The sequence below is a fragment of the Lepus europaeus genome, chromosome 16 (assembly GCF_033115175.1).
Source record: "Lepus europaeus isolate LE1 chromosome 16, mLepTim1.pri, whole genome shotgun sequence".
Lineage (NCBI taxonomy): Eukaryota > Metazoa > Chordata > Mammalia > Lagomorpha > Leporidae > Lepus > Lepus europaeus.
Window position 1 is genome coordinate 62734978 of NC_084842.1, and position 25858 is coordinate 62760835.

General features: G+C 33.9%; 1 pseudogene; it reads left to right on the forward strand.

The window, feature by feature from the left end:
• Positions 1–25630, forward strand: part of LOC133775092 (glutamate--cysteine ligase regulatory subunit-like) — a 43444-nt pseudogene extending 17814 nt beyond the window's left edge.
• The last annotated feature ends 228 nt before the right edge of the window (positions 25631–25858 follow it).

The following is a 25858-nucleotide window of genomic DNA, read 5'->3' on the forward strand; positions in this document are numbered from 1 at the left end:
TAAATATATATTTATTTTTAGTACATATTGATTTTAAATTACAGTTGGGAAATCAAATTCCAAATGTTGGATTTCAAGACAATAGGTTTTACTTTTAATGTCAATGTAAAGAAGTATGATTGCATTAAAATGACAAGCTTGAAAGAAAACTAGGATCTTGTTAGCTTCAGTATTGTCAACATTTTTTTAAGATTTATTTATTTATTTTAAAGTTATAGTTGCACAGAAAGAGGCAGAGGCAGAGAGAGAGAGAGAGAGGTCTTCCATCTGCTGGTTCACTCCCCAATTGGCTGCAACAGCTGGAGCTGCACTGATCTGAAGCCAAGAGCTGGGAGCTTCTTCCAGGTCTCCCACGCAGGTGCAGGGTGTCCAAGGACTTGGGCCATCTTCCACTGCTTTCCCAGGCCATTGCAGAGAGCTGGATTGAATGTGGAACAGCCGGGACTTGAACCGGCACCCATATAAGATGCAGGCACTGCAGGCGGCAGCTTTACCCTCTATGCCGCAGAGCCAGCCCACCATGATTTTTATCTACAGATAATTTATAAAATATAACAATAAATATGATTATGCTTACATCCCTTTGAGATAGCCTTCTTTAATATGATTATAGATAAATAGATAGATAGGTAGATTTCCTTTATATTCTGTTTATGATGAGCCACTTGTTGGTAGAAATGAGATTATTTCCTGAACAATGGTGTTTTCGCCCGGATCCCATAGAGATGATTCCTGATAAGTCACCATGTATTTCCTGCATCATTTTCAGTCAGCGTGATACAATTGGGACTCAGTGCTTTCCAGCAGAAGTGATGTTTACGAATGTTTTTCAGAAGTTCATTGGACTTTTAACACTTCAGAATTTTCTACTGAATTTTTTCTGTTTGCGCAACTGCTCCCTCCAAGGAATATATATTTAAAAGAGCCCTTTGTGTTTTTGGAATTGATTTAGAAAAAAAATCACTTCCCAATCATTCAAAAAGCATTATAGGTGAAATACATTTCCCTGAATATGGAGTATTTTAAAAAGTTCCCGGGAAATGGAATTAAAATATATAGCGTTTTAAATCCATGAATAGTTTTTTCTTTTCATAGTAAGCATTACCAATGAACTTTTTGAAAGCTTATAAAAACTAAGAAGGAGAGATGTCAGAGGAATGACTCACAGAATTCAGAGCAAAGTCAGGCGAGCGCAAAGGAATGGTCACTGGCTGAGAGCAATGGCAGTATGTAGAGTGAACATCATTCTGTGGAAGAAAGTAGACAATACAAACGCCCATCCAATTCTCATCAGCAGTGTATAGTCATTATGATCATACTCATTACACTGTGAAAAAAATTGGCATATACATGTGTGCAAATACAATTAAGAGAAATTTCAGATAGGAATAGATTTGAACTAAACTGATGCCAACATGGGGACTAATAAATAGGAAATATATGTATGTATTTAAATATGTAAATATAATATATAATTCTTAATTTTCCTTCATCTATATGTTTTCTTCATATTATTAAATATTAAATATTTAAACATTCATGCTAATTCTTAAACAGTGTCCAATACCACTTTGAATAATGGTGACACCCTTGATTTAAGAGTTGTTATAAGTGCAAATGAAGTACATTTGCAGTGGAAGAATAAATTTTTTGCTTGAATAATCTTCAATATATCTGCTTGGATATTCCTGTAGGTGTTCAAAAGAAACAAAGGAGAAAAACAGAATGAATAAATAAATGAGCTCTGTGCCCAGTCTTCTGATTACTCTTTTTTCTAAGTTATCCATTCTATTCCTACCATTGCAATGAGAGCAATGTCATTGAACTTTTTAAAGAAACATAAATCCTGCTGATGCTAAAATTTATGGCTTCTTCCTCAACTATTCTCTTGAACTCTAACATTCAATTGGATATATAATTGGGATATTAAATTATCCTGTAAACAAATCTCTGCATTACTTACATTTCTTTCTCTAAGAGTCATTCCCATTATATAAGCGGCAATTTCTTTCTCCCAGTTGCCTGACCCAAAAACTTGGGAGTGATTTTAAAATTATTTCTCACAAAGCCAGTTAAATCCATCAAAAGTATCATTTGCTATATCTTCAGAATATAAACAAATGATCCTGTTATCTAAATGAAGCCATCATTGTATTTTGCTTTGAGTAGCTTCCTTATGCATCTACCTACCTGGGCCCTGTATCTATTTTCTGTTTGCAACCACTAGACAGAAAAAAATATGTTAAAATATTAAACAAAATCACTGAAGGCCATTCCTTTTTTCAGTCTCCTTTCATGTAATGGCCAAAAGCTTGAAAATGTTTTAAATTTCTACATGACATGGTCTCCTTTTTCCTCATCCCAGCTCATGTTATTCGTCTGACATCATCTTCCGTTGTGTTCTTTATCCTACTCACTCCAGCCGTCCCGCCTCATCATTGTTTCTGGAGGTGCCTCAGTAACTTAATAGCTGCTATTCTTTCTGCTTGAGATGTTCTTCTCCCAGATCATTGCCCTCACTTCCTTAGTATTTGTGTCAGACATTATCAGCAAGTTCTTTCATATTTTTGCTGTCTACATTTGTAATCTTTCCTAACTCTTCTAAATATTTTCTAGTCCATTTCGTTTTATTTTTTCCTTAATGTACATAAAATATTTCATTCATCTTTATATTAGTTTTTCTCCCTTATAGAATGAAACTTTTTAAGCATATAGTTTTTGTCTGTGTTTTTCTAAACATTGCAATCTATAAATAGTGGTTGAACAAATAAATCTGGAATAATTATCAAAATATTTATATATTATCCTTTGTGAATCACTACTTAACATTTACTGTTATTGTTAATTCACCTTAGAGTCTAAAAATTATTTAATTTACAGTTTCTTTGATTTTTATTTCTCTTTTATCATAACTGGTCCTACCTTAAATATTTTTCACTTAATATTTAATTGTTACTCCATTATTTTATTCAAATCCAATGAACTGATAGTGAGCATTGACTTTTTGAATGTTTAAATATATATATGTATATTATCTTGGAAATACAGAATATAGAATTCTGTGCTCAAAATTGTTTTTTCCAACTTCTAAGTTTAAGTTAAAAAAAATGAAATATGTTCAAGATTTGGAGGCAGAATTAAATGAATGCTGCTTTAAATCTTATGGTGACTTTTTTTTTTTTTTTATTCTGTCAACTTCTTGTCCTCTGGAAGCCACAATTCCAAAAGCAGTATAGTGAAGAAAGAAGGAAATGATTTTTATGATTGGTAAAATCCCTAATTCTGTAATTAAAGGGATGTTGAAGATCGGAGTTACAGAAAGAGCATTTGTCAGTCATGAAGAGGATGGTTTATAGGACTTCTAGCAAGACACAGGAAGACTGAAAAAAAGGTTATTAGAATTGTTGTTGTTATAGGTAGAAGAGATTTAAGTCAAGGAGATGAACACTTAGAATCTACTCTTTACACAGTTTCATTTATTTGTGACCTCTTACTCAGTAGCGTTCAATGAGTGGTGTCTTCAAGAAAATTTGAATTAAATGTTGTGATTTCTCTCAAATTTGTAACCCCTATGCTATTTTATTGTGTCCAAATTTGATTGGATTCCTCAACGTGTAAATGTTTGGTGAATGCATTTTTTATGTAAGATGGACAGGTGTCTCCCACAGAACCTGTAAATCTCTTAATTTACATAAGAAAAAACAGCTTCTTATTTCCAGATTCATAAGATAATAAATGTTCTTCTGAGTCACCAAGCTTGTGGAAATTTGTCATAGCATTTAAGTGAGAAGCAAGCAAAAACAATCAAGCATTTCACCCATTCATTAAAGGGGATTCTTCACATATGTTATTACCTCCAGCACAGATCTTTTTCTCTTACTCTGGAAAGATTTCTTGTTCCAGGAATACTTGAACTTGCTATAAAATAACTGTCTTCACACAACTTTCATATGCAGTTCATATATTGTGGTTTTCAAAAATCTGATGGCAATGAATTTATGGAAAAATGATGCATGAATTTTACAAATTTTTGAACCAAATTAAAGATATCTTTTAATTCCATTTTTTCATGAACCTTTTGAAGTACTCTCTTTGTAAAGCTTCATTTACATTTTCATTAGTGCAAATGAAGGAATATAATTTTACTGGAAAGACAATATAAATATATTATCCATGGCAGTCAATGGAATTCTGAGTCTCCCAGGCTTGAGACAGCATGAGTTGGAGAATGTTAATGGTAATAACAGAAAGACACACAGCACAAAGAATGAATTAGGAAAATAAAGTTTTATACAAAAATAACAACTTGTCTTTTGAGCACAGAGTGTAACTGTTTCTCGGATTTTATTTACTACAAAAGAATATTGGGGGATGTAATAAGTCAGACTGTAAGTAATCTAGTCCAAGTTTCTTATTTTAATGTGGTAATCACAACCTTGAAATCTAAGTTACTTGGCCCAGAAAAAGATGTATATAAATAGTAAATGAGGACTACATTTTTAAGTCATTGCACAATAATTCTATTCTTGCAAATGCTAGTGCTTCTGTTTAAAATGCTGCATTCTTGGATCATTCCTAAAAATTTAATGAATGCATATATTAACTTTATTAACCATTATCACCCCTATCCAGAAATAGTATTTTTACATTTTGCTCTTTTCAGACCTGCCATTTGAAAAGTTATGAATTTAGTTAATTCAGAAATTGAATATTATTTATTATTTATATAAAAGTTTTTGTCATCGTAATTTTAAAAAATGAATAACTTATCATTAAACATTACACACTGCCAACAAGGATGCTAATAATCTTTGTTGTTTTTTATCAGCTGTAATTTTGTGTAATGATGTTATAGGTTCTCTATTGTTTAAGTCGAGCTTTTTAATAGCAACAGACAGCTAAATATACGTCTCAGACTATACAATAGCCATGTCATCATTGCAATCTTATACAATATTTGTTGTGTGCTAAAAATATATGATTTTTCCTAAACTCTATATTCATGTTGTAAAGTTTGTGTTTACATTTATAGAGACCAAATTGGTTCCAAGAGACTTTACATTACAGCTAAAACTATGTATCTAACTTCACCCTACCTCCTTGCAAAAGTACATATGCACAACTATGAAAAAAATTCAATTTGAGCCAATGAAAAGTAAAAAGACCTAAATGAAAGATCTCTACAAGTGAGAACCCAGTGGAAAGAATGGGCCATCAAAGAAGGAGGTACCTTTCTCTGAAGGGAATAGAGAACTTCCACTTTGACTATGACCCTGACTAAAAAAGATCGGAGTTGGGGAACTCAAAAGGCTTCCATAGCCTTGGCAACTCATGACAAGAGACTAGGGTGATTACTGACACCATAAACATGAGTATCAACTGTTAAGTCAACAACAGGTGTGACTGCGTACTTACTCCCCATGTAAGATCTCTGTCCTTAATGTGCTGTCCAACGTGAATTAATGCTATAACTTGTACTCAAAAAGTACTTTACACTTTGTGTTTCTGTGTGGGTGCAAACTGTTGAAATTTTTACTTAGTATATAGGAAATTGATCTTCTGTACATAAAGATAATTGAAAATTAATCTTGATGTGAATGGAATGGGAAAGGGAGTGGGAGATGGGAGGGTTGCAGTTGGGAGGGAAGTTATGGGGGGGGGGATGCCACTGTAATCCAAAAGCTGTACTTTGGAAATTATATTTGTTAAATAAAAGTTAAAAAAAAGTTTGTGTAGAATAAGCTTAGTTTAAATATGTAATAATATATAAAGTAGATGCAAGATATAATCTACCTTTTTTCCTAAATAATTCCAACTTTATATGAATTAGTCTGAATCTCCATAATATATTAATAATTTCCAACATTCTCAGGTTATAGTGATACTGCTACTTACATTACTGCTGCATTCTTCGCATTCAGAGATAGTTTATTACATAGAGGAAAACTTTTATTAGCATTACTTCTATGTGATAAAAACATGTCCAATCAAATAACTGACAACTGGAGTGTTTGAAAATTTATTTATATGATAGAAATTGATTAATAAAATTGATATTGTGAACTAAAAAGTAGCGATTGAAATAGACCTTTCAGAAATATGTAAGCCAAATATTAAAACATTAATATTTTAAATCAAAACTGTCAATCTTAATGCCTATAAATTGTTAACTTTTTTTATTCATAATATCATGCTTTACTGTAATTGCAAATTTTATAGTCTCATAGGTTTACTTACATTTGATAGATGTCATTTTTATTCATTATTTTGGTCTTTTGAGCTCTAGACCTTGTGATATGGTCTATACTCATTTAATTCTTACTATGCTGAGCCCCCTCACACAACATAAACTACATGTTACATTACAGCAACCTTCGGTAGCTGACTTACATAGAGAATTAAATTTCAATAATTCAAGTGTATCTTAAATTCTGCACAACCTGTGATGCCTAACATATTGTCCTATGATGATTATAAAGAAAGATAATTTATTAGCATTTTAAAAAATGTGTATGATTCTCATTAGTATTTTATAATTAGAAAGAGCTATTATAATTAAAGGTGGTTTAATTTCCTATGAGACAAGGAACTGTATCAGAATATTTTACTCTCATCTTTTAGAATTTTACTCTAGTTTATCAAATAAAATGTTTTGCTACTTAATCAATTTTTGTGTAATGTCTAACAATGTAAATCAGATGGTAGACTCTCCTTCCACCTTCTTATTGCAAATGAGTACTTCCTTCTGTTTGTTTCCTGATATTCAAAAGACTGTTTTAATAACCTGTAAGTTTTTGTTCACTTCTTTATGATTCTATACATTGTAACTAATTTAAACCTATACTTCCTTTTTTTTTTTTTTTTGGCAGGCAGAGTGGACAGTGAGAGAGAGAGAGACAGAGAGAAAGGTCTTCCTTTGCCGTTGGTTCACCCTCCATTGGCCACTGCGGCCAATGCACTGTGCTGATCCAAAGCCAGGAGCCAGATGCTTCTCCTGGTCTCCCATGCAGGTGCAGGGCCCAAGCACTTGGGCCATCCTCCACTGCACTCCCAGGCCACAGAAGAGAGCTGGACTGGATGAGGAGCAACCTGAACAGAATCCAGCGCTCCGACCGGGACTAGAACCCGGGGTGCCGGCGCCACAAGTAGAGGATTAGCCTAGTGAGCCGCGGCGCTGGCCCTAAACCTATACTTCTAATAAGATACATATTTGAAATTTGAAACAAAGAAATAAAATAGTAAACTGATAAAACAATACTTTATTAATCATTACAGCAATAATATAAATATTATTTTATTGGTTTATATCTTATTAATTTATAATTTATAATATTCTTATTTTTGTATTAATCATCATAATATAATGTCTATTAATTTACTGAAATTGATCATTCTAGTGCTGGTTTGCTTGTTGGCTTCAACGCTGGATGATCCATTGGTTTCTTAGTCATTTAACAACCAACCAATCATGCTACTGTGAAAAGCCTAATGATTAAGAGCATAAACCCTGAAGCCAGACTGCCAAAATTACAAGACTATATTTGTTCTCTGAACCTTAGGCAATATATTTAACTTTTCTGCCCTTCCTTGTAAGAAGAGGAAATAATGGTCCTAGGTTTTCAATATTAAAGTGAGAACTGAAGAAATAATACTTAGAAATCACTTGAAATAGAACTTATTAAACACTGTTATTGATGTTAAAGTGCTAATAACTATCAGCTTTCTCTACAAGTTTTGTTGTAGCTGTTATTATTACAATCATTTAATTATTAGACAATAAGAACATTCCAAAAATACCTTTATTTTTTCTTATGTTGAGTCATTCCAAGGTTTGTATGTATCTAGAAAAAACAATCCCTTATTTAAAGTTAGAAGATTTTGTTGACCCTTCCAATATAATTTTATGGCAATGCCTTCTAATATTTTAAACAACTTTATAGAGAAATAATTCATATCATAATTAATTCAGAGTAAACACCTCAATTATGTTAATAGTTGTACAATGATTACACCAGTCAATTTTAGAATGTTTCATTACCTTAAGAGGAAATCTCACGCGAACACTCACTTCCTACTCAGACTCCTGAATATGCCAAGCCCCTGACAATCACAATTCTACTTTCTGCTATTTAAATTTGCCTGTTTGAGGTATTGTATATAACTAGAATCATATAATACATAAGTAAATCATACAATATATGACATTTTTTTGTTTAAAATATTTTTAGGATTTATTCATTTTTAGAACGTGTCATTATTTTATTCCTTTTTATTGAAAAAAACTCCATTTATGAATATATCACAGTTTGTTCATTCATTAGTCTGTTGATGGAAACTTGGGTTACTACACTGATTGACTATTATGAATAATGGTACAATGAATTCGTTATTATCTGTCATATTGATTATAGCTGTCCCAGTGACCTTGAAGTAGCATCTCATTATAGTTCTGAATTGCATTTCCCTAACAAATAATGATATTGAATATCCCTTCATATAGTTATTGGGAATTATTTTATTTATTTATTTTTGAGTAATATCTATTAAAATACTTTGTCTATTTTATAAATATAATCAATTGTCTTTTATTTATTGATCTGCTAGTGTTCTGGAATGCATGTTCCTTAGCACATTTGCAAATTATTTCTCATGCTATACATTAATTTCAAATTTCTTGATAATTTCCTAAAAAATAATATTTTTAATTTTGTGGCAGTCTATTTTATAGACTCTGCCTCTCCTCTCCCTATGTAACTCTGACTTTCAAATAGGTAAATAAACCTTTAAAAAATCATTTGTTCTGGCCCTGACAAGGCAACAGAAAGGACTAGAAATTTAATAAATCTATAGAAGGCTAATTTTTACATAGAGAATTTTGTAGGATCTGTAAATGCTGTTATAAATACCAAAATGGCTCTTAATAGAAAAATGTTTCCTACTCCTGACAGAGGGAAATTGGACAACGGAGATCAAAACACAATTGGAAAGGAGGAATAAGTTCTAGTGTTCCACAGCACAGGGCGATAGAAGTAATTTACAGCAACCCAGTATATATATTTTATAAACACATTTAAGAGGAAGACAAAGACCCCAAGCAAATTAGTGACTGGAGGAAAAGTTCAATTATTCTGATTTGATCAGTATGCTTTGTATACATTTACTGAAATATGACACTCTACCCCATGAATATGTATAATTATTTAGTATAAAAATTAAAAGTTTAGAGATGAAAATAACTAACCTGATTTGATCATCACACATTGAATATTGAATTACTATACTATAAGCAATAGTATAGTATAACAATATTGAATTACTATACTATAAGCAATAAATACACTCAATTAAAATAATAATTATACAAAATCAGAAATGAAAAAGGAACAGCATCTATTCTATATAATATGTCTAAAATTCACACTTTTTAAACAACTGTAGATATAAAATATTACTATAGGAAGATTTCTTAGGCTCTGATAACAAAAATATATTTTGTGCCCTCATATCATAATGGGGTAGGTAGGAGGAATGGAAAAGTGAATAAAATTTTCATGGCCATCTTATGTTTTAAGTTTCTGTAGGAAAGAAATATCTATTTTGTCATTTACCATCAATTTGAAATAGTATAGTATATCTTGTTAGCTAATTGTCACAATATCTGTGGAAAATATGTAGTAAAATTTTTGAATTTTAAAAATTATATTGATTTGTATAACCTCAGAATCTTGTAATATTTGTGTTATTAAAATGGTGACATGCTTTTTAATAAGTATTCTATGAGAAATATTGGATTAGTCGATAAATGGCAGAAGACAACTGTCATGCATTACATTCATACATTACTGTATCTCTTCTCAATTTGTTTTACAGAAGTATTATAATTTTGTGTTGATTGTTATACTGATGAAATAGTTCTTCATTTTATATGTAGGAACTTTCACTTGTACCTGAAATATGAATCCTGGCTTTGGATCGGCCCTGTCTGGTTGTTGCGCCCATTTGGGGAGTGAACCAGAAAACAGAAGACCTTTCTCTCTGTCTCTGCCTCTCTGTCTTTAACTCTGCCTCTTGAATAAATAAATCTTATTTAAAAATATATCATATGTAATTACATATTCCTTATCAATTTATATAATGGATCTTATATTTTAAATTAAGGCATCATTTCTATCACTGTGTTTAGAATAATAGTATTAAATATACAGTAATTTGGTTAATATTTTTATAGTTAACTCAGTTAATATTTTTGAATTATGAAACATTCAATCACCTTAAAAAAGCACATCATGTTTCAATTTGAAAATTTCCAAAGAAATATGTCTGAATATTAAAGGTACAAGAAAAGTGGCTTTTAAATGGAGCTTCAAAGTAGAGTTATAAATTTATTATTTAAATTTTAGAATATTATTTCTGATTTCCTCAAATAATAAATTTGCCCCAACTTATAATTATTCATTATGATTAAACAGTATAAAGCCTGTTTAATTTCCCAAGCAAAGTAGATTAGTACAATATACTTGTGGTTTTAGTTTTTATTTGTCAAAGAATTGTTCTAACAAAGTCAATTTGGGACACATGCCTTAGTAACATCTCTATTTCATAGCATTTTTTACTAAATAATGCGATTTTAATAATGGTATTCTGAAATCTATTATCATCAGTGACTGATCATTTGAGAAATTTTTTTCACTTGGATGATATTTTTACTTTTCATTAATAGCATGAGAAGCCAATTTTCAGAGAGGTGCCCTATTCCCTCAAAGTGGACATCTATAGCAGAAATGAAGAATGGCTGATACCACCTATAAAACAGCCTTATGTTGTTCATGAAGCAGTAAGTTAAAATGGTAGTTTAAGCCTTGAGGGCAATGTTGTAGAAATCAATCTTATAGTATGTTCTGCTTGTAATAAATATTGACTGCATCATAGATTGGTCTTTCTGCTCATAATTTTTAACTCTAGTCCCCTTAGTCTTTCTGTCAGTTTTTGATTTAGAAAAGGTATTCATAGAGGAACATTAATTCTTTTCAAAGAACTGCCACATCCACCCTTCCTACACAACTGCAGTGTAATTCAGCCCATGACGACAGCCTCTTCCTGTCGACTATTTCATCTGAAGCTTTGATCTTCCTATCTTCATTTCATTGAGATCTTCAGTTACTATGAGGAAATATTACAATAGGAGGTACCTATTCCCTTCACTGTGTGGAAAATGCTGATGGCATTATTGATAAATGGATTTATAGGCCATTACATTTCAAGAATACTGTGCCATACAAATTAATAACTAAAGCCCTGTTTATAAGTCTGGAGTGCCAACCTTAAACTGCACATTGGAATTAGTTATTACATTTACTAAAGGATGAAAACTTTTTTAAAAAAATTATTTATTTATTTGAAATTCAGAGTTACAAAGAGGCAGAAGCAGAGAGAGAAGTCTTCCATCCTTTAGTTCACTCCCCAAAGGAACACAACGGTTGGAGGTGCACTGATAGGAAGCCAGGAGCTTCTTCTGGTTCTACCAAATTGGTGCAGGGGCCCAAGGACTTGGGCCATCTTCTACTGCTTTTCCAGGCCAAAGCAGAGAGCTGGATCAGAAATGGAGCTGCTGGGACTCGAACTGCACGGGATGCCAGCACTGCAGGCAGTGGCTTTACCTCCTATCCCACAGCACCAGCCCTGGGATGGAAAACTTAAAAGGATAAAGAAAAATGTTGCAAGTGCAATATGTAAGTAAAGCTGAGTTAAGCTGGTAGCTCTTGCCTCTCATCAATGGAAAGAAATAACAAGATTGGAGTTGTGGCACAGCAGGTTAAGCTGCTGCTATGTTAGCATCCCATATCAGAGTACTGGTTCTAGATCTGGCTGCTCTGCTTCCAATTTAACTCCCTGCTAGTGCACCTGGGAAAGCAGCAGAAGATGGTCTAGGTTGGTGAACCCATACCAACACTCTGGAGATCCAGTTGGAGTTTCTGGCTCCTGAATTTAGCTTGGACCAGCCCGAACATTTGTTCTCATTTGGGAAGTGAACCAGGGAATGGATGACCCCTCCCTATCCTCACCCCCATCTGTCTTTCATGCTCTCTCTGTCACTCTGCCTTTCTAATAAAAAATAATCAAATAAGTTCTAAAAATAAATCATGTGAATAAATAAGATTGTCAAATTACAGGCAACTAATCAAAATTACACAAATGGGATTACATCAATTTAAGGAGTTTCTGCTGAATAAAGAAATGAATCAGCAGAGTAATAAATGTGTCAATAAAATGGAAAAAATATTTGCAAATTACTCATCCAATTTATGATCAATATCCAGAATATATAAGTAACTCAAAAACCTCAAATATAGTAATAATAAAAAAATCCAGATAATAAATGTGCAAAGTGTTTGAATGTACAGTTCTCATATGAAGTCATACCAGTGGCCAAGAAATGCTTGGATTATCCCTAGCTACCATGGAAATATGAAACCACAGTTTCATATCAACCCACCTCTATTAGAAAGGATGCTTTAAAAAAACAAAATATGACAAATATAGCAGAAGAGAGAGACAATCTGAAATTTTTATACACTATTGGAGGGAATATAAATTAATACAGTTACTAAGGAAAACAGTGTGGAAATTACTTTAAAAAAAAGAAAAACAAGAAATAGAACTGTCATATGGTTTCCAAAAGAAATTGAATCATTTTATCAAGCAGATACTTGTACTACCATGTTTATTGCATCACTATACACAATAGTCAAGATATGCAATCAACCATGGTGATCCTCAACAGATGAACAGATAAAGAAAAATGTGACACATTATATACCTATATGCAAGGGAATATCATCAAGTTGTAAAAAATAATGAAATCTTATCAATTGTAACAAAAAGATTGGAGCTAGAGGACAGTATGTTAACTGAAATAAGAAAGACACCAAAAGACAAATACTGTATTTACACCATCATATGTGGAAGATAACAAAGCAAATGTGAATGTAAAAGAGTGATCACTGGATTCTGGGAATTGTGGAGGGAAATGAGTAGAGGGCGTTTATGTAACTGGGCCCTACTGAGGATGATTTCTGACCAAAACCCCAGATTGAGAACAAGGAATACAAGTGTCTGGGTTAGGAAGATAAGTGTGCATGAGCATGATCACAGGGACCCAACTTCTTATCTGCAACCCCCTTCAGGCCCTGTTCTGTCCTGGTTGTGCACCTTGCCTGGTGTGAGGAGCACAGCTTTCCTCTGTGAGGCCTGCCATGGCACTAGTCCAAGTGATCAACTTCAGTTCACAATTGATCACTCTGATAGATCTAAGAGTCAAAGGGATCACACAAATAAGACTAGTGTCTGCTAATACTAACTGATATAATCAAAAAGGGAGAGAACAATCCAACATGAGAAGCGGGATACACAGCAGACTCAAAATGGCAGATGTCCTAAATAGCACTCTGGCCTCAGAATCAGCCCTTAAGGCATTCGGATCTGACTAAAGAGCCCATGAGAATATTTTAGGCATGGAAAGCCAAGACACTCTGGGAAAAAAAAAAAAAAAGAAGACCTAAATGAAAGATCTCTGTGAGTGAGATCCCAGTGGAAAGAACAGGCTATCAAAGAAGGAGGCACCTTTCTCTGAAGGGAGGAGAGAACTTCCACTTTGACTATACCCTGTTGGAATAAGATCGAAGTCGGCAAACCCTAAAGGCTTCCATAGCCTTGGCAATTCATGACTAGAGCCTAGGGAGATTACTGACGCCATAAACAAGAGTGTCAAATTGTTAAATCAACAACAGGAGTCACTGTGTACTTACGTCTCATGCGGGATCGGTCCTTAATGTGTTGTCCAATGTGAAGTAATGCTATAACTAGTACTGAAACAGTATTTTTACACTTTGTGTTTCTGTGGGTGCAAACTGATGAAATCTTTACTTAGTATATACTGAATCGATCTTTTGTATATAAAGATAATTGAAAATGAAAAAAAAAACTTGGTTTTAAATTGGAAATTGCATAGAAAATTAATCAATTTTTAAAAAAATATCATTTAGGATCTCTGTCTTTAATGTGCTGTACCTTGTGATTTAATGCTATAACTAGTACTCCAACAGTATTTTTCACTTTGTGTTGCTATGTGAGGGAAAACTGTTGAAATCTTTACTTTATATATACTAAACTGATTTTCTGTATATAAAGAGAATTGAAATGAATCTTGATGTGAATGGAAGGGGAGAGGGAGTGGGAAAGGGGAGGGTTGCGGGTGGGAGGGAAGTTATGGGGTGGGGGAAGCCATTGTAATCCATAAGCTGTACTGTGGAAATTTATATTCATTAAATAAAAGTTTAAAATAAAAAACAAGTTTTTGAAACTCAGATACTGAAAAACAATATTGAAGTCTAAGCTCTTTTTCTTTTTCTAAGATTTATTTATAAAGTCAGAGTTACAGAGAAGAGGAAGAGGTAGAGAGAGAGCTCTGCCATTGCTGGTTCACTCCCCCAAGATTGGGCCTGGCTGAAACCAGGGGCCAGAAGCTTCATCTGGGTCTCCCACGTGGGAGGAAGGAGCCCAAACGCTTAAGCTGTTTCTGCTGCTTTTCCCAGACCACTATCAGGGAGCTAGATTGGAAGCAGAGCAGCTGGAACTTGTACCGGTGTCCATAGCAAGACCCCCAATACATAATTTTTTACTTAGATTCCTCATCACCTTTAAAATCAACATGGACTATGCAAACTTTGAAAAACGTCAATAATCATGTAATGTGCTCAGAAATATCTAAATAAAGATCTTGCACAATTACTTCTCAACACTTCAAATGACTGATGTTTCATGCCGTGATCAGGAAGAAATGCCTCATAGTTACAGGTCATAGTTTGTTGGCTCCTGAGGACATCAGACAATAGTTTCTTCATAGTTTACAGAAGATAATTAATACTTTATTGCTTCACAGTCCATATAGTTAACTACTTGAAATTTCTACTGGGTGATTATATTTAATATGAAAAAAAGGCAAATTTACCATCTGCCCTTTCAGACTGTCTCTTCTTTCAGGTATCCTATGTATGCAGCCAAATTCATTTAAGCTTCTTCTGGGAGACACTAATGTCTTTTTGATAGATCCTTACTTCCCAATATTTTCTATTTTACTCATTGAAAATGCAAATTTTGGCCGGCGCCATGGCTCAATAGGCTAATCCTCTGCCTTGTTGCTCCAGCACACCGGGTTCTAGTCCCTGTCGGGGCACCGGATTCTGTCCCGGTTGCCCCTCTTCCAGGCCAGCTCTCTGCTGTGGCCAGGGAGTGCAGTGGAGGATGGCCCAAGTGCTTGGGCCCTGCACCCCATGGGAGACCAAGAGAAGCACCTGGCTCCTGGCTTCGGATCAGCGCGGTGTACTGGCCGCAGCGCGCCAGGTGCGGTAGCCATTGGAGGGTGAACCAATGGCAAAAGGAAGAACTTTCTCTCTGTCTCTCCCTCTCACTGTCCACTCTGCCTGTCAAAAAAATAAATAAATAAATAAACAAAATAAAATAAAATAAAATGCAAAATTTAATTCTTTAAAATCTCTGCAGTCTATCCATTATTCTGAATTATTTTTATAGTCACAAACATATGCCAAACTAATGTCAATCATTAATACCTGAGGCCTTATGTCCCTGTGGACACATCTATACCAGTACTACTTGCAAAAAGGAAACCTCATCTTTTCACCTCCATTCCCCTGATGGGTATAATTCCTGTCAGCAGTTCTTCATGGTTCTTAAAACAAAGTGCAAAACCCCACAGGGCCCTATGGGACACACCCACTGCCTAACTGTGTGGACTCAGCTCTTCACAGTTTCCTACAGATTCTAGACACTCTGAAATATTTCCAGTTGCTCCATCACTCTCTGTACTTCTTATCTTCTGCATACATGCAGTTAGTTTGTCCCTTCTCCAACTCCAATATCAGTTCAAGTCAGAAAGTTCCCTGGTAGACAGTACATTGTAGCTTTTCTTCATGAAGTTTTTCATGTTTAGCATCATATATTAATTTACTGATCTGATTAATAATTGTCATTTGTAATATTGGAAATTCTAAGTTAGGTGTAACTCTAGCATTTGGGTTCTTTGTCTAGTTTTTCACCATGAAAATTATCTATAAAAGCATTTGGAGTGAATGAATGAAGTTTATATCAGAGTATGTTGAAAATTTGTAAAAAAGTAGAAATATAAAAGAGGCTTATTTAAGTTCAAACTATTTTTAAATGCAAGCTTTTTATGTAATACATATTTTTAATCAACTATTTGGAAATCTCTTATAATAGATTTTAAAAATATATGCACCCAAACAAACTTACCTTTGAATTTTGTTTTCCATGAATTTCTTGAAGTCCATACATTTTTGTGTAATTTTGTTGATTCTTCATTTTGTTTTCCACTAGTGCAGGCTCTTTTAGCTAATCATATGAATTTACTTTTAATATATCACAGTATATCTAGAGGAGAGAATAAATGATGTCTTAAGTAGGGTAAGAGGGAGAAACGATAGAAAACGTGGTTCATTCTACAAGGAAACCCAGAAACTTTGCTTTTACTTCATGGAAAAAAGTAGGAAAAATGACCTTCTAGACCATGCATAAATGAGCTTTTATCTTTCTTCCCATTTCTAAGTATATGACAATAACTGAAAGCACTTGAGGTATATGTGTCTGAAAAGACAATACTTAAAATATGATTTTCAGTGATTAGTTATTGTGCTATAATATAAAGTCTTAAATATATTTTCATGGTATTATGCTACATTATATAGTTTCTTTGGATAAATTTAGTCCATGACTATGAATACTTATTTTCCTATTAGATCTGCAATTCTTAGTAAGATTATTGGTATAGGTGAATCTTTATTAGCACAGGAAATGAACTCTTAAAATTGCTGTTTATTTCATTTGAGAGAGGTTTCTATTATTTGTTGAACTAACTATTTCAGGCTACTTCATGATGAATGTAATTAATCATGCTGATGATTTACCACTTTTAATCACTGCATATTGAATCTTACTGGATTTAATCATTGCATATTGAACCTTTATTTGGGAATATATATCAAATGTGTTTTGGTTTTTCTTCCATTTATTTGATGTGTTTTACATGGAAATTCATAATTATCTTGTGTTATATTAAAAAAAAAACCTTCTAGTACTTTTAGTTATTTAAAGGATTCTCCTTTTAATTCAGTGCTAACACTTATTTTGTATATAGAAAATTCAACTCTTATAGTTGTACTTTCTTTTAATTTTTAAAATGATATATTATTTATTTATTTGAATGGCAGAATTACAGAGAGGGATACACACACAAGAGGGAACTTCATCTGCTGGTTCAATTCCCAAATTGCCACAATAGCTTGGGTGGCCCAGGAGCCAGAAGATACCTCCTGGTCTTCCCCATGGGTGCAGGGGCCCAAAGACTTGGGCTATTCTCTGCTACTTTTCCCAGATCTTTAGCAAGGAGTTAGATCAGAAGGATCAGAAGTGGAACACTGTGGAATCACACCAGCTACCTTAAGGGATGCTGGTGTCCTAAGTGACAGCTTAACCCTCTACACCACAACGCTGGCTCCTAGCTGTCTTTTTGAACTCAAGAAATAATGAAAAACACATAGTCCACAGTCAGTGCTTCCCTCAAGTGACACACTTAGAAATAAAAATCATTATTTATACCCATCTATTCCTCCAGCAAGAAATGAATACTATTATACTATTTAATGTCACTAGAAATATTTTGACACAGTGCTGAGTGAATGATTTGGTCTGAAAAATAAATCGACAAATTGATTTAAGAATCAAAAAACTGGGGTAGGTGCCATGGCACAGAAGGTTAATCCTCTGCCTGCAGCACCAGCATTCCATATGGGCGCCGGTTCTAGTCCTGGCTGCTCCTCTTCCAGTCCAGCTCTCTGCTGTGGCCTGTGAAAGCAGTAGAAGATGGCCCAAGTGCTTGAGCCTCTGCACCAACACAGGAGACCAGGAAGAAGCACCTGGCTCCTGGCTTCAGATCGGCACAGCATCCAGCCGTTGCGGCCATTTGGGGGAGTGAACCAGTGAAGCAGCAAATGGAAGACCTTTCTCTCTGTCTCTCCCCTGTCTGTAATTCTACCTCTTAAATAAATAAGTAAAATCTTCTAAAAAATCAAAAAACTTCAGCTCGTTTCAATTTTCACTTTTGGTATCAGACCTAATAGATCTCTGAATGATGGTTTCAAGTAGGCAATCTCTTGAGATCTGCATGACTATGTTTCATAACAGGCTGTGGTGATACTAGGTGGGTTTTAAATTATTGTAATGATCTTTGACGATCTGCTGAAAAAGCGATGGAAATCTGGACTTGAGATTATATTTATCTGCATTTTAAGAACAACAAGTACAGCAAGTTTGTGGCTATACCAACATAATTCCAAAATATTTCTAGTAACAGGTAGATAATGGGTCTATGTTTAAGGGAATACCCGATCCAGGAATAAACTGTAAGTTAACCATATTGTCAGCAGGTCTTTATTTTATAACATATATTGTATTCTTTTTGATTACTTATCTGTTGCTTTAGAATATATGTTTAATTATTGAAGTCTTCTTTATAAAGATTTATCAATTCATTTGAAAGAGTGACAGAGAGAGATTCACATCTCCCATTTGCTGGTCCCTTCCTAAATGGCCACTATAGCTGGGCTGAGCCAGACAAGCAAAGGAAACTGCATCCAGTTCTCCCAAATGGATGGCAAGGACTAAAGTGCTTGATCTATTATCCACTACCTTCCCAAGGACATTTGCAGGAATCTGATTTGAAACACAGTAGTTGGGACTTGAGCTGGGACCCTGATATGGGATTACAGGCTCAACAAGTGGTGACTTAACCTGCTGTACCATAACACCTGTCCCTAACAATTAGTTTTACTTTTTATCCAGCTATGTTTTTCTCATGGTACATTGCATGGACTGCATCATTTCATGAACTTTCCTCAGACTATAAATGCGTTCATTACTTATGCATACAGTTTTTTCTGCTATCTTTGTGTAGTACATATTGCTACCAAATAAGATCTTTATTTTTTTACTCCTTTAATGGAAGAAATGAAACAATAGGCTTTCCATGACTTGTCAAGTGGTAGTCAGAATTCTAAAAATCTACACAAATATTAAGGGTTGATATCCTTCTCAATCAACCCTTTCCTACTGAGTTTAATTATACATTTTATGTAAACTGCATTAAGAACATTAGCAGAACTGTCTTTAGATTTCAATCTATTATAAATTAATGTGGAATTTTAACACACATTGTAACAGTGACTGCTATATAGTCAAATAGAGCAATACATGATAGCTGTCCTCAGGTACAAGAACTTGTCTTGTATTTCAGACTATTTTACTATTATATACATAATACTGTTTCTTATTATTATTCAAACATGTGCACATACACACATATTTTTAACATTTTATTTCAGAAAATTATTAAATTAACAAACCAAAAATTGTGCAATAGTGACACCAGACTTTCTTTTTTTAACTTTTATTTAATGAATATAAATTTCCAAAGTACAGTTTATGGATTACAATGGCTTCCCCCCACCCCATAACTTCCCTCCCACCAGCAACCCTCCCCTTTTCCACTCCCTCTCCCCTTCCATTCACATCAAGATTCATTTTCAATTCTCTTTATATACAGAAGATCAGTTTAGTATATATTAAGTAAAGATTTCAACAGTTTGCCCCCACATAGCAACACAAAGTGAAAAAATACTGTTGGAGTACTAGTTATTGCATTAAATAACAGTGTACAGCACATTAAAGACAGAGATTCTACACGATATTTTTAAAAATTGATTACTTTTCTATGCAATTTCCAATTTAACACCAGGTTTTTTTTTTTCATTTTCTATTATCTTTATATACAGAAGATTGATTCAGTATATGCTAAGTAAAGATTTCATCAGTTTGCACCCACACAGAAACACAAAGTGTAAAAATACTGTTTTAGTACTATTCTTTTACCCAGTTTTTTTATTCTTTTTTATTCTTTTACATATTCTTTTACCCAGTTTCCCTTATTAACATATCTTTGTCACTATTAATGAAATTCAGATACCCCTAATTTTTATCCAAATTTTTTTTCTCTCTCTCAACCTACCCAGACTCTAGTAATCAACTTTCTTTGATTAGATAACTTTTTATAATGTTTTACCTGCACCATGTAAGGGAGAACATGCAATATTTATGTTTCTTTGCTTATTTTACTCAACATGATTTCTTCCAGTTCCATTTTGCTACAAATGACATTTTTATAGCCTAATAGAATTCATGGATTGAAAGAATCAATATCATTAAAAGGTCTATACAACCTAAAGCAATCTACAAATTCAATGCAATCCTGATCAAAATGCCAATAGCATACTTGACAAAATTAGAAAAAAAATTCAGAAGTTCATATGGCACCACAAAAGTCCCTAAGTAGCCAAAGAGATACTGAACATCAAAACAAAACAAAACAAAACAAAACAAAAAACAGGCTAGAGGCATCACAGTTCCTTACTGCAAAGCATACTAGAAATTACAGTAATTAAAACAACATGATACTGACATAAAAACTGATACATAGATCATTGGAACAGAATAGAGAGCCCAGAAAAGAATGTACCATTTCATTAAAGATATAGGTCCTTAGTTTTCTTTTGTATGTGTCTTTGTTCATTTCTGGTATCAAAGTGATGCTGGCCTCATAAAAAGAGTTTGACAGAGTGTCATCCTGTTCAATATTTCGTAATAATTTGTAAAATGTTGGAATGAGTTCCTATTTAAATGTTTACAGAATTCAATAGTAAAACCATTAGGTCCTGGGCTTTTCTTTGATGAAGGAGTTTTGGTTATTGTTTCAAGCTCATTGTGTATTGTTTGGCAGTTTAGATTATCTGTATTTCCTGATTTAACCTTGATAGGTTAAATGTATCTGGAAATTTATCAATTTCATCAATTTTTTCCCATTTGTTAGCATTTAGTTTTTCATAATAGTTTTTTAGTATACTTCATATTTCAGTGTTGTTGGTTGTAATGTCTCATTTTTCAACTCTGCTTTTATTTGTTTGAGGTTTTTCTCTGTTTTTGTTCATTTCTCTAGCTAGAGGTTTATCTGTCTTGTTTATCTTCTGGAAGAAATAGCTTTTTGTTTTGTTGGTCTTATATATATATGTGTGTGTGTGTGTGTGTGTATTCTGTTTCATTATTTCTGCTCTAATTCTATTATTTCTCTCCACTTCTCTTTTAAGTCTTCTAGATGCATCATTATATCTTTTATGTGAAATGTTTCTTTTTTAATGTAAGCCCTTAATTCTATAAACTTTGCTCTTTTTTGCAATTTCTTTTTTTGTTTTAGAAAACTTATTTAATAAATATAAATTTTTGAAAGTACAACTTTTGGATTATAGCAGCTTTTCTCTCATAACCACTCTCCCACCCACAAACCATCCCATCTCCTACTCCCTCTCCCATCCCATTCTTCATTAACATTCATTTTTTAATTATCTTTATATACAGAAGATCAATTTAGTATATACTAAGTAAATATTTCAACAGATTGCACTCACACAAACACACAAAGTATAAAGTACTGTTTGAATACTAGTTTTATTGTTAATTTACGTAGTACAACTCATTAAGGACAGAGGTCTTACATGTGGAGTAAGTGCACAGTGACTCCTGCTGTTGATTTAACAATTTGACACTCTTATTTATTATGTCAGTAATCACCCGAGGCTCTTGTCATGAGCTGCCAACTCTATGGGAGCCTCTTGAGTTCACAAACTCTGACCTTATTTAGACAAGCCCATAATCAAAGTGAAAGTTCTCTCCTCCCTTCAGAGAAAGGTACCTCCTTCTTTGCTGGCCCTTTCTTTCCACTGGGATCTCACTCACAGAGATCTTTTATTTCGGTCATTTTTTGCCACAATGTCTTGGCTTTCCTTGCCTGAGAAACTCTCATGGGCCTTTTAGCCAGATCCAAATGCCTTAAGGGCTGATTCTGAGGCCAGAGTGCTGTTCAGGGCATTTGCTGTTAAACTTTGCTCTTAATACTGCTTTTGCTGTATTCCACAAGTTTCGATAAATTATTTCCACTTTCATTTATTTTGAGAAAGTTTTCCATTTCCTTTCTCATTTCTTCAATGATCCATTTATCATTCAGTAGCACGTTGTTTGATTTGCATGTTCTATTCTGTGTTCTATTGTTTTTGTTGTTTATTTCTAGTTTTATTCCTTTGTTGTCTGAGAAGATACATAGCATGTTTTTAATATTTCTATATTACCTGAGACTTGATTTGTGACCTAGTATATTGTCTATCCTGGAAAATATCTTCTGTGATGAGAAGAATGTGTATTCTGTAGGTGTTAGGTGAAATGCCCTGTAAATATCTGTTAGGATCATTTGCTCCATAGTATGTTTCAATTCCAATGTATCTTTACTTTCTTGCTGAATGAGTTGTCCATCAAGGACAGTGGGGTGTTGAAATCACCCACTATTTTTGTTTAAAGATTTATTTATTTATTTAGAAGGCATATTACACACAGGCAGAAGCAGAGACTGAAAGAAAGGTCTTCCATCCACTGGTTCACTCCACAGATGGCCTGCAATGGCCAGAGCTGCACTTATCTGAAGCCAGGATCCAGGAGCTTTCCCAGTTCTCCCTTGAGGGTGTAGGGACCCAAGGACTTGGGCCTTTTTCTACTGCTTTACCAGGCCATGGCAGACAGCTGGATCAAAATTGAGCAGCCAGGACTTGCTTGAACCAGCACCCTTATCGGATGCTGGCACACACGTGGCAGCTTTACCTGCTAGTAAATAGCGCCAGCTTGTCACCAACTCTTATTGAAGTTTAGCTTTCCTTTTAGGTCTAATATTATTTGCTGTGTAAATCTGGATGTTCTTTTGGATGTATATATATCTATGATTATTTTTTATGTTTTGCTGAATCAAAATTTGTATCAAAATACACTTCTTTGCTTTCTTTTCCTTCCTTTTCCAAATTTTTATTTTTTAAACAATTTTTATTTATATTACGTGAACAAATTTCATGTATTTCACATACACAGATTTAGGAGCATGATGATATGTCCCATACTTCACTACCTGTTACCTTGTCCATTTTATCTGTTGTGAGTATAGCTGTTCCTACTGGTCTCTGTTTTCCATTTGCCCAATATATATTTTTGACCGCTCTTCACTTTAAGCCTGTGGATACCTTTGTTTGTGAAGTGAGTTTCTTGTAGGTGTTATATATTGGGGTCTTGATGTTTTATCCATTCATCCAACCTAAGTCTTTGATTATTGAAGTTAATCCATTTACATTCCAGGTTAGTATTGAGAGGTAAGAACCAACATGTGATTTGCTTGTTGGGATGCTGATTTTATCTGCTCATTTAGCGAATTTGTTGGCATCATGTGTTTTCATTATGTTTACTCCTAATGGAGGACTCCCTTAAGGATTTCTAGTAAGGTTTGTCTGGTGGTGAATTCTCTCAATTTTTGTTTATCTGGAAGATAATTTTCCTTCATTTTTATTTTTAAAAATATTCATTGATTTATTTTGAACGTGAGAGAGAGAGAGAGAGAGAGAGAGAGATCTTCTACCTGCTGATTTACTCTCTAGATGGCTACAATGACCAGTGCTGGCCCAGGCTGAAACCAGGAGAAAGGAACTTCATTGAAATCTCCTGCATGGGGCCCAAACACATGGAAAAGCATCCTCCACTGCTTTTCTCAAACAATTAGCAGGCATCTGATTAGAAATAAAGCAGCCAGAATAAGAACCAGTGCCCATAAGGGATACCTGTCTTAGTTGGCACTTCTACTTTCTGTACCAAAATGCTGGCCTCTTCTTTTTCACTTTTAAAGGATTTACTGGATATAATATACTTGGTTGAAAGTATTTTTATTTTTTAAACTTTTATTTATTTTTTGTTTTCATTTTAATTAATTTTAACAGACTCAATACCATTTGTAGATAGAAGTCTAAGAATATAATGATAGTCCCTTCCTCTCTCCCTCATTCCTTCTACCTTTGTTCAGACTTTCTTTTTTTTACTTACTAAGGTAATATGTTTTGAATTTACATTACAGTAAAAAAGCTCAATAGTTCACTAAATAAGAAGTTTAACAAGCAAAAGAACCCTAGTTTAGTGAGAATATAGACACTGGCTATAAATAATAATTGAATGAATAAATGACAATTTCACCCATATACAAGATTTTTTCCAATTATTCACTCCGAATTTCATTCAATGAAATAGAACCAATGACAATATAACATCTAAATATTTCAGTTCTATATGTTCTCTTTGATTTGTGATAACTAATAGAGCACAAAATTATAATGTATAATTATTAACATTGCAATCTGAGTACAATTCTTCTGGTGCATAAACTTGAGAGGAAATGGAAGTATTTTTCTTTTAAGACCTTAAATATATCATCCCAGTTTCTTCTGGTCTGTAGAGTTTCTGCTGAGAAGTCTGATGTTAATCTAATTAGTTTTATATGTAGCTTGACACTTTCCTCTTACTGCCTTTAGGGTTCTCTACTTGTCCTTAACTTTTGAAAATTTAATTACAGTATGCTTTGGAGAAATCTTTTTTTGGTTGAGTCTGCTTGGGGTCCTATGAGCTTCTTATATCTGGATGTTCAAGTCTCTTTCAAGACCTGGGAAACTGTTAACTATTATTTCATGTAGCAGGTTCTCAATGCCTTTTTCCTTCTCTTCTCCTCTAGGGATACCTATAATATGACTATTTGGTCCTTTAGTGGTATCCTATATTTTGCATAGACTTTCTTCATTCTTTTAAATGATTTTCTCTTTATTTTTGTCTGATTCAGTTATTTCAAAAAGTCTTGCTTTTGAGGTCATAAGTTCTTTCCTCCACATAGTCTGTTATGGTGTTAAAGATCTCAATCATATGGTTTTTATTTTGCTGAATGAAGATTTCATCTCCAAGATTTTCATTTGGTTCTTCTTGATTTCTGTCTCCTTTGTAATATTTTCATTCATGTCACTCAATGACTTCATCACTTCTTTAATCTGTATTCCATTGTTTCCTCACAGTCATTATTTTGAATTCTATCTCTGGTATTTCATAGATTTCCTTCAGTTCAGGATGCAGTTCTGTAAGACTTTAATGCTCTTTGGAAGGTATCATGGTAGCTTGCTTCTTCTTGTCTCCTGTGACCCTATGTTGATGTCTGCATTTCTACTGTAATCTCCCCATCTTCCTCATGGAGTAGGTTTTATTGGGAAAGAATTTATGGTTTAGCTGGAATGCAAATATCACTTGACTTGTTCTTTTGGTTTTGGTTCTGAGTGAATCCAGGCGTGTAGTCTCTAAGTGATTAATTTTACTTTAATCAAAATTTGTTATGTTTATAATTGACATATTGTTCTAGTGTGCTGCAGTTCATAAGGATACAATTGTCCCTTTGAGATCAATGTGGGTTTTTTATAGTATGCATCTTGGATTCACAGTGAGTTCAGTGTCAGTTGCTCTAGGGATTGTGACAGACAGGGTTGTATTCTTAGTGCTAAAGGAGATGATAGTGGCAATCCCCATGTCCCACTTGCAAGCCTGAGTGATGCGGGGATGTGGCACCAATTATGTGGCTCTAGGACTATGTTATGTGGATGGGCCCTTCCTCAGGAGCTGTTAGGAGAGCCCAACTGGTACTGTGGCTTATAAAACCAATATCCCTCATCTTGGGACCAGGAGATGGGAACTGAACCCTCTTCCAGTCCTACAGAGAGACTACAAGACATACAGGCAATTTTGCTCTGGCAGATATGAGCCCAGAGTGGTGGAA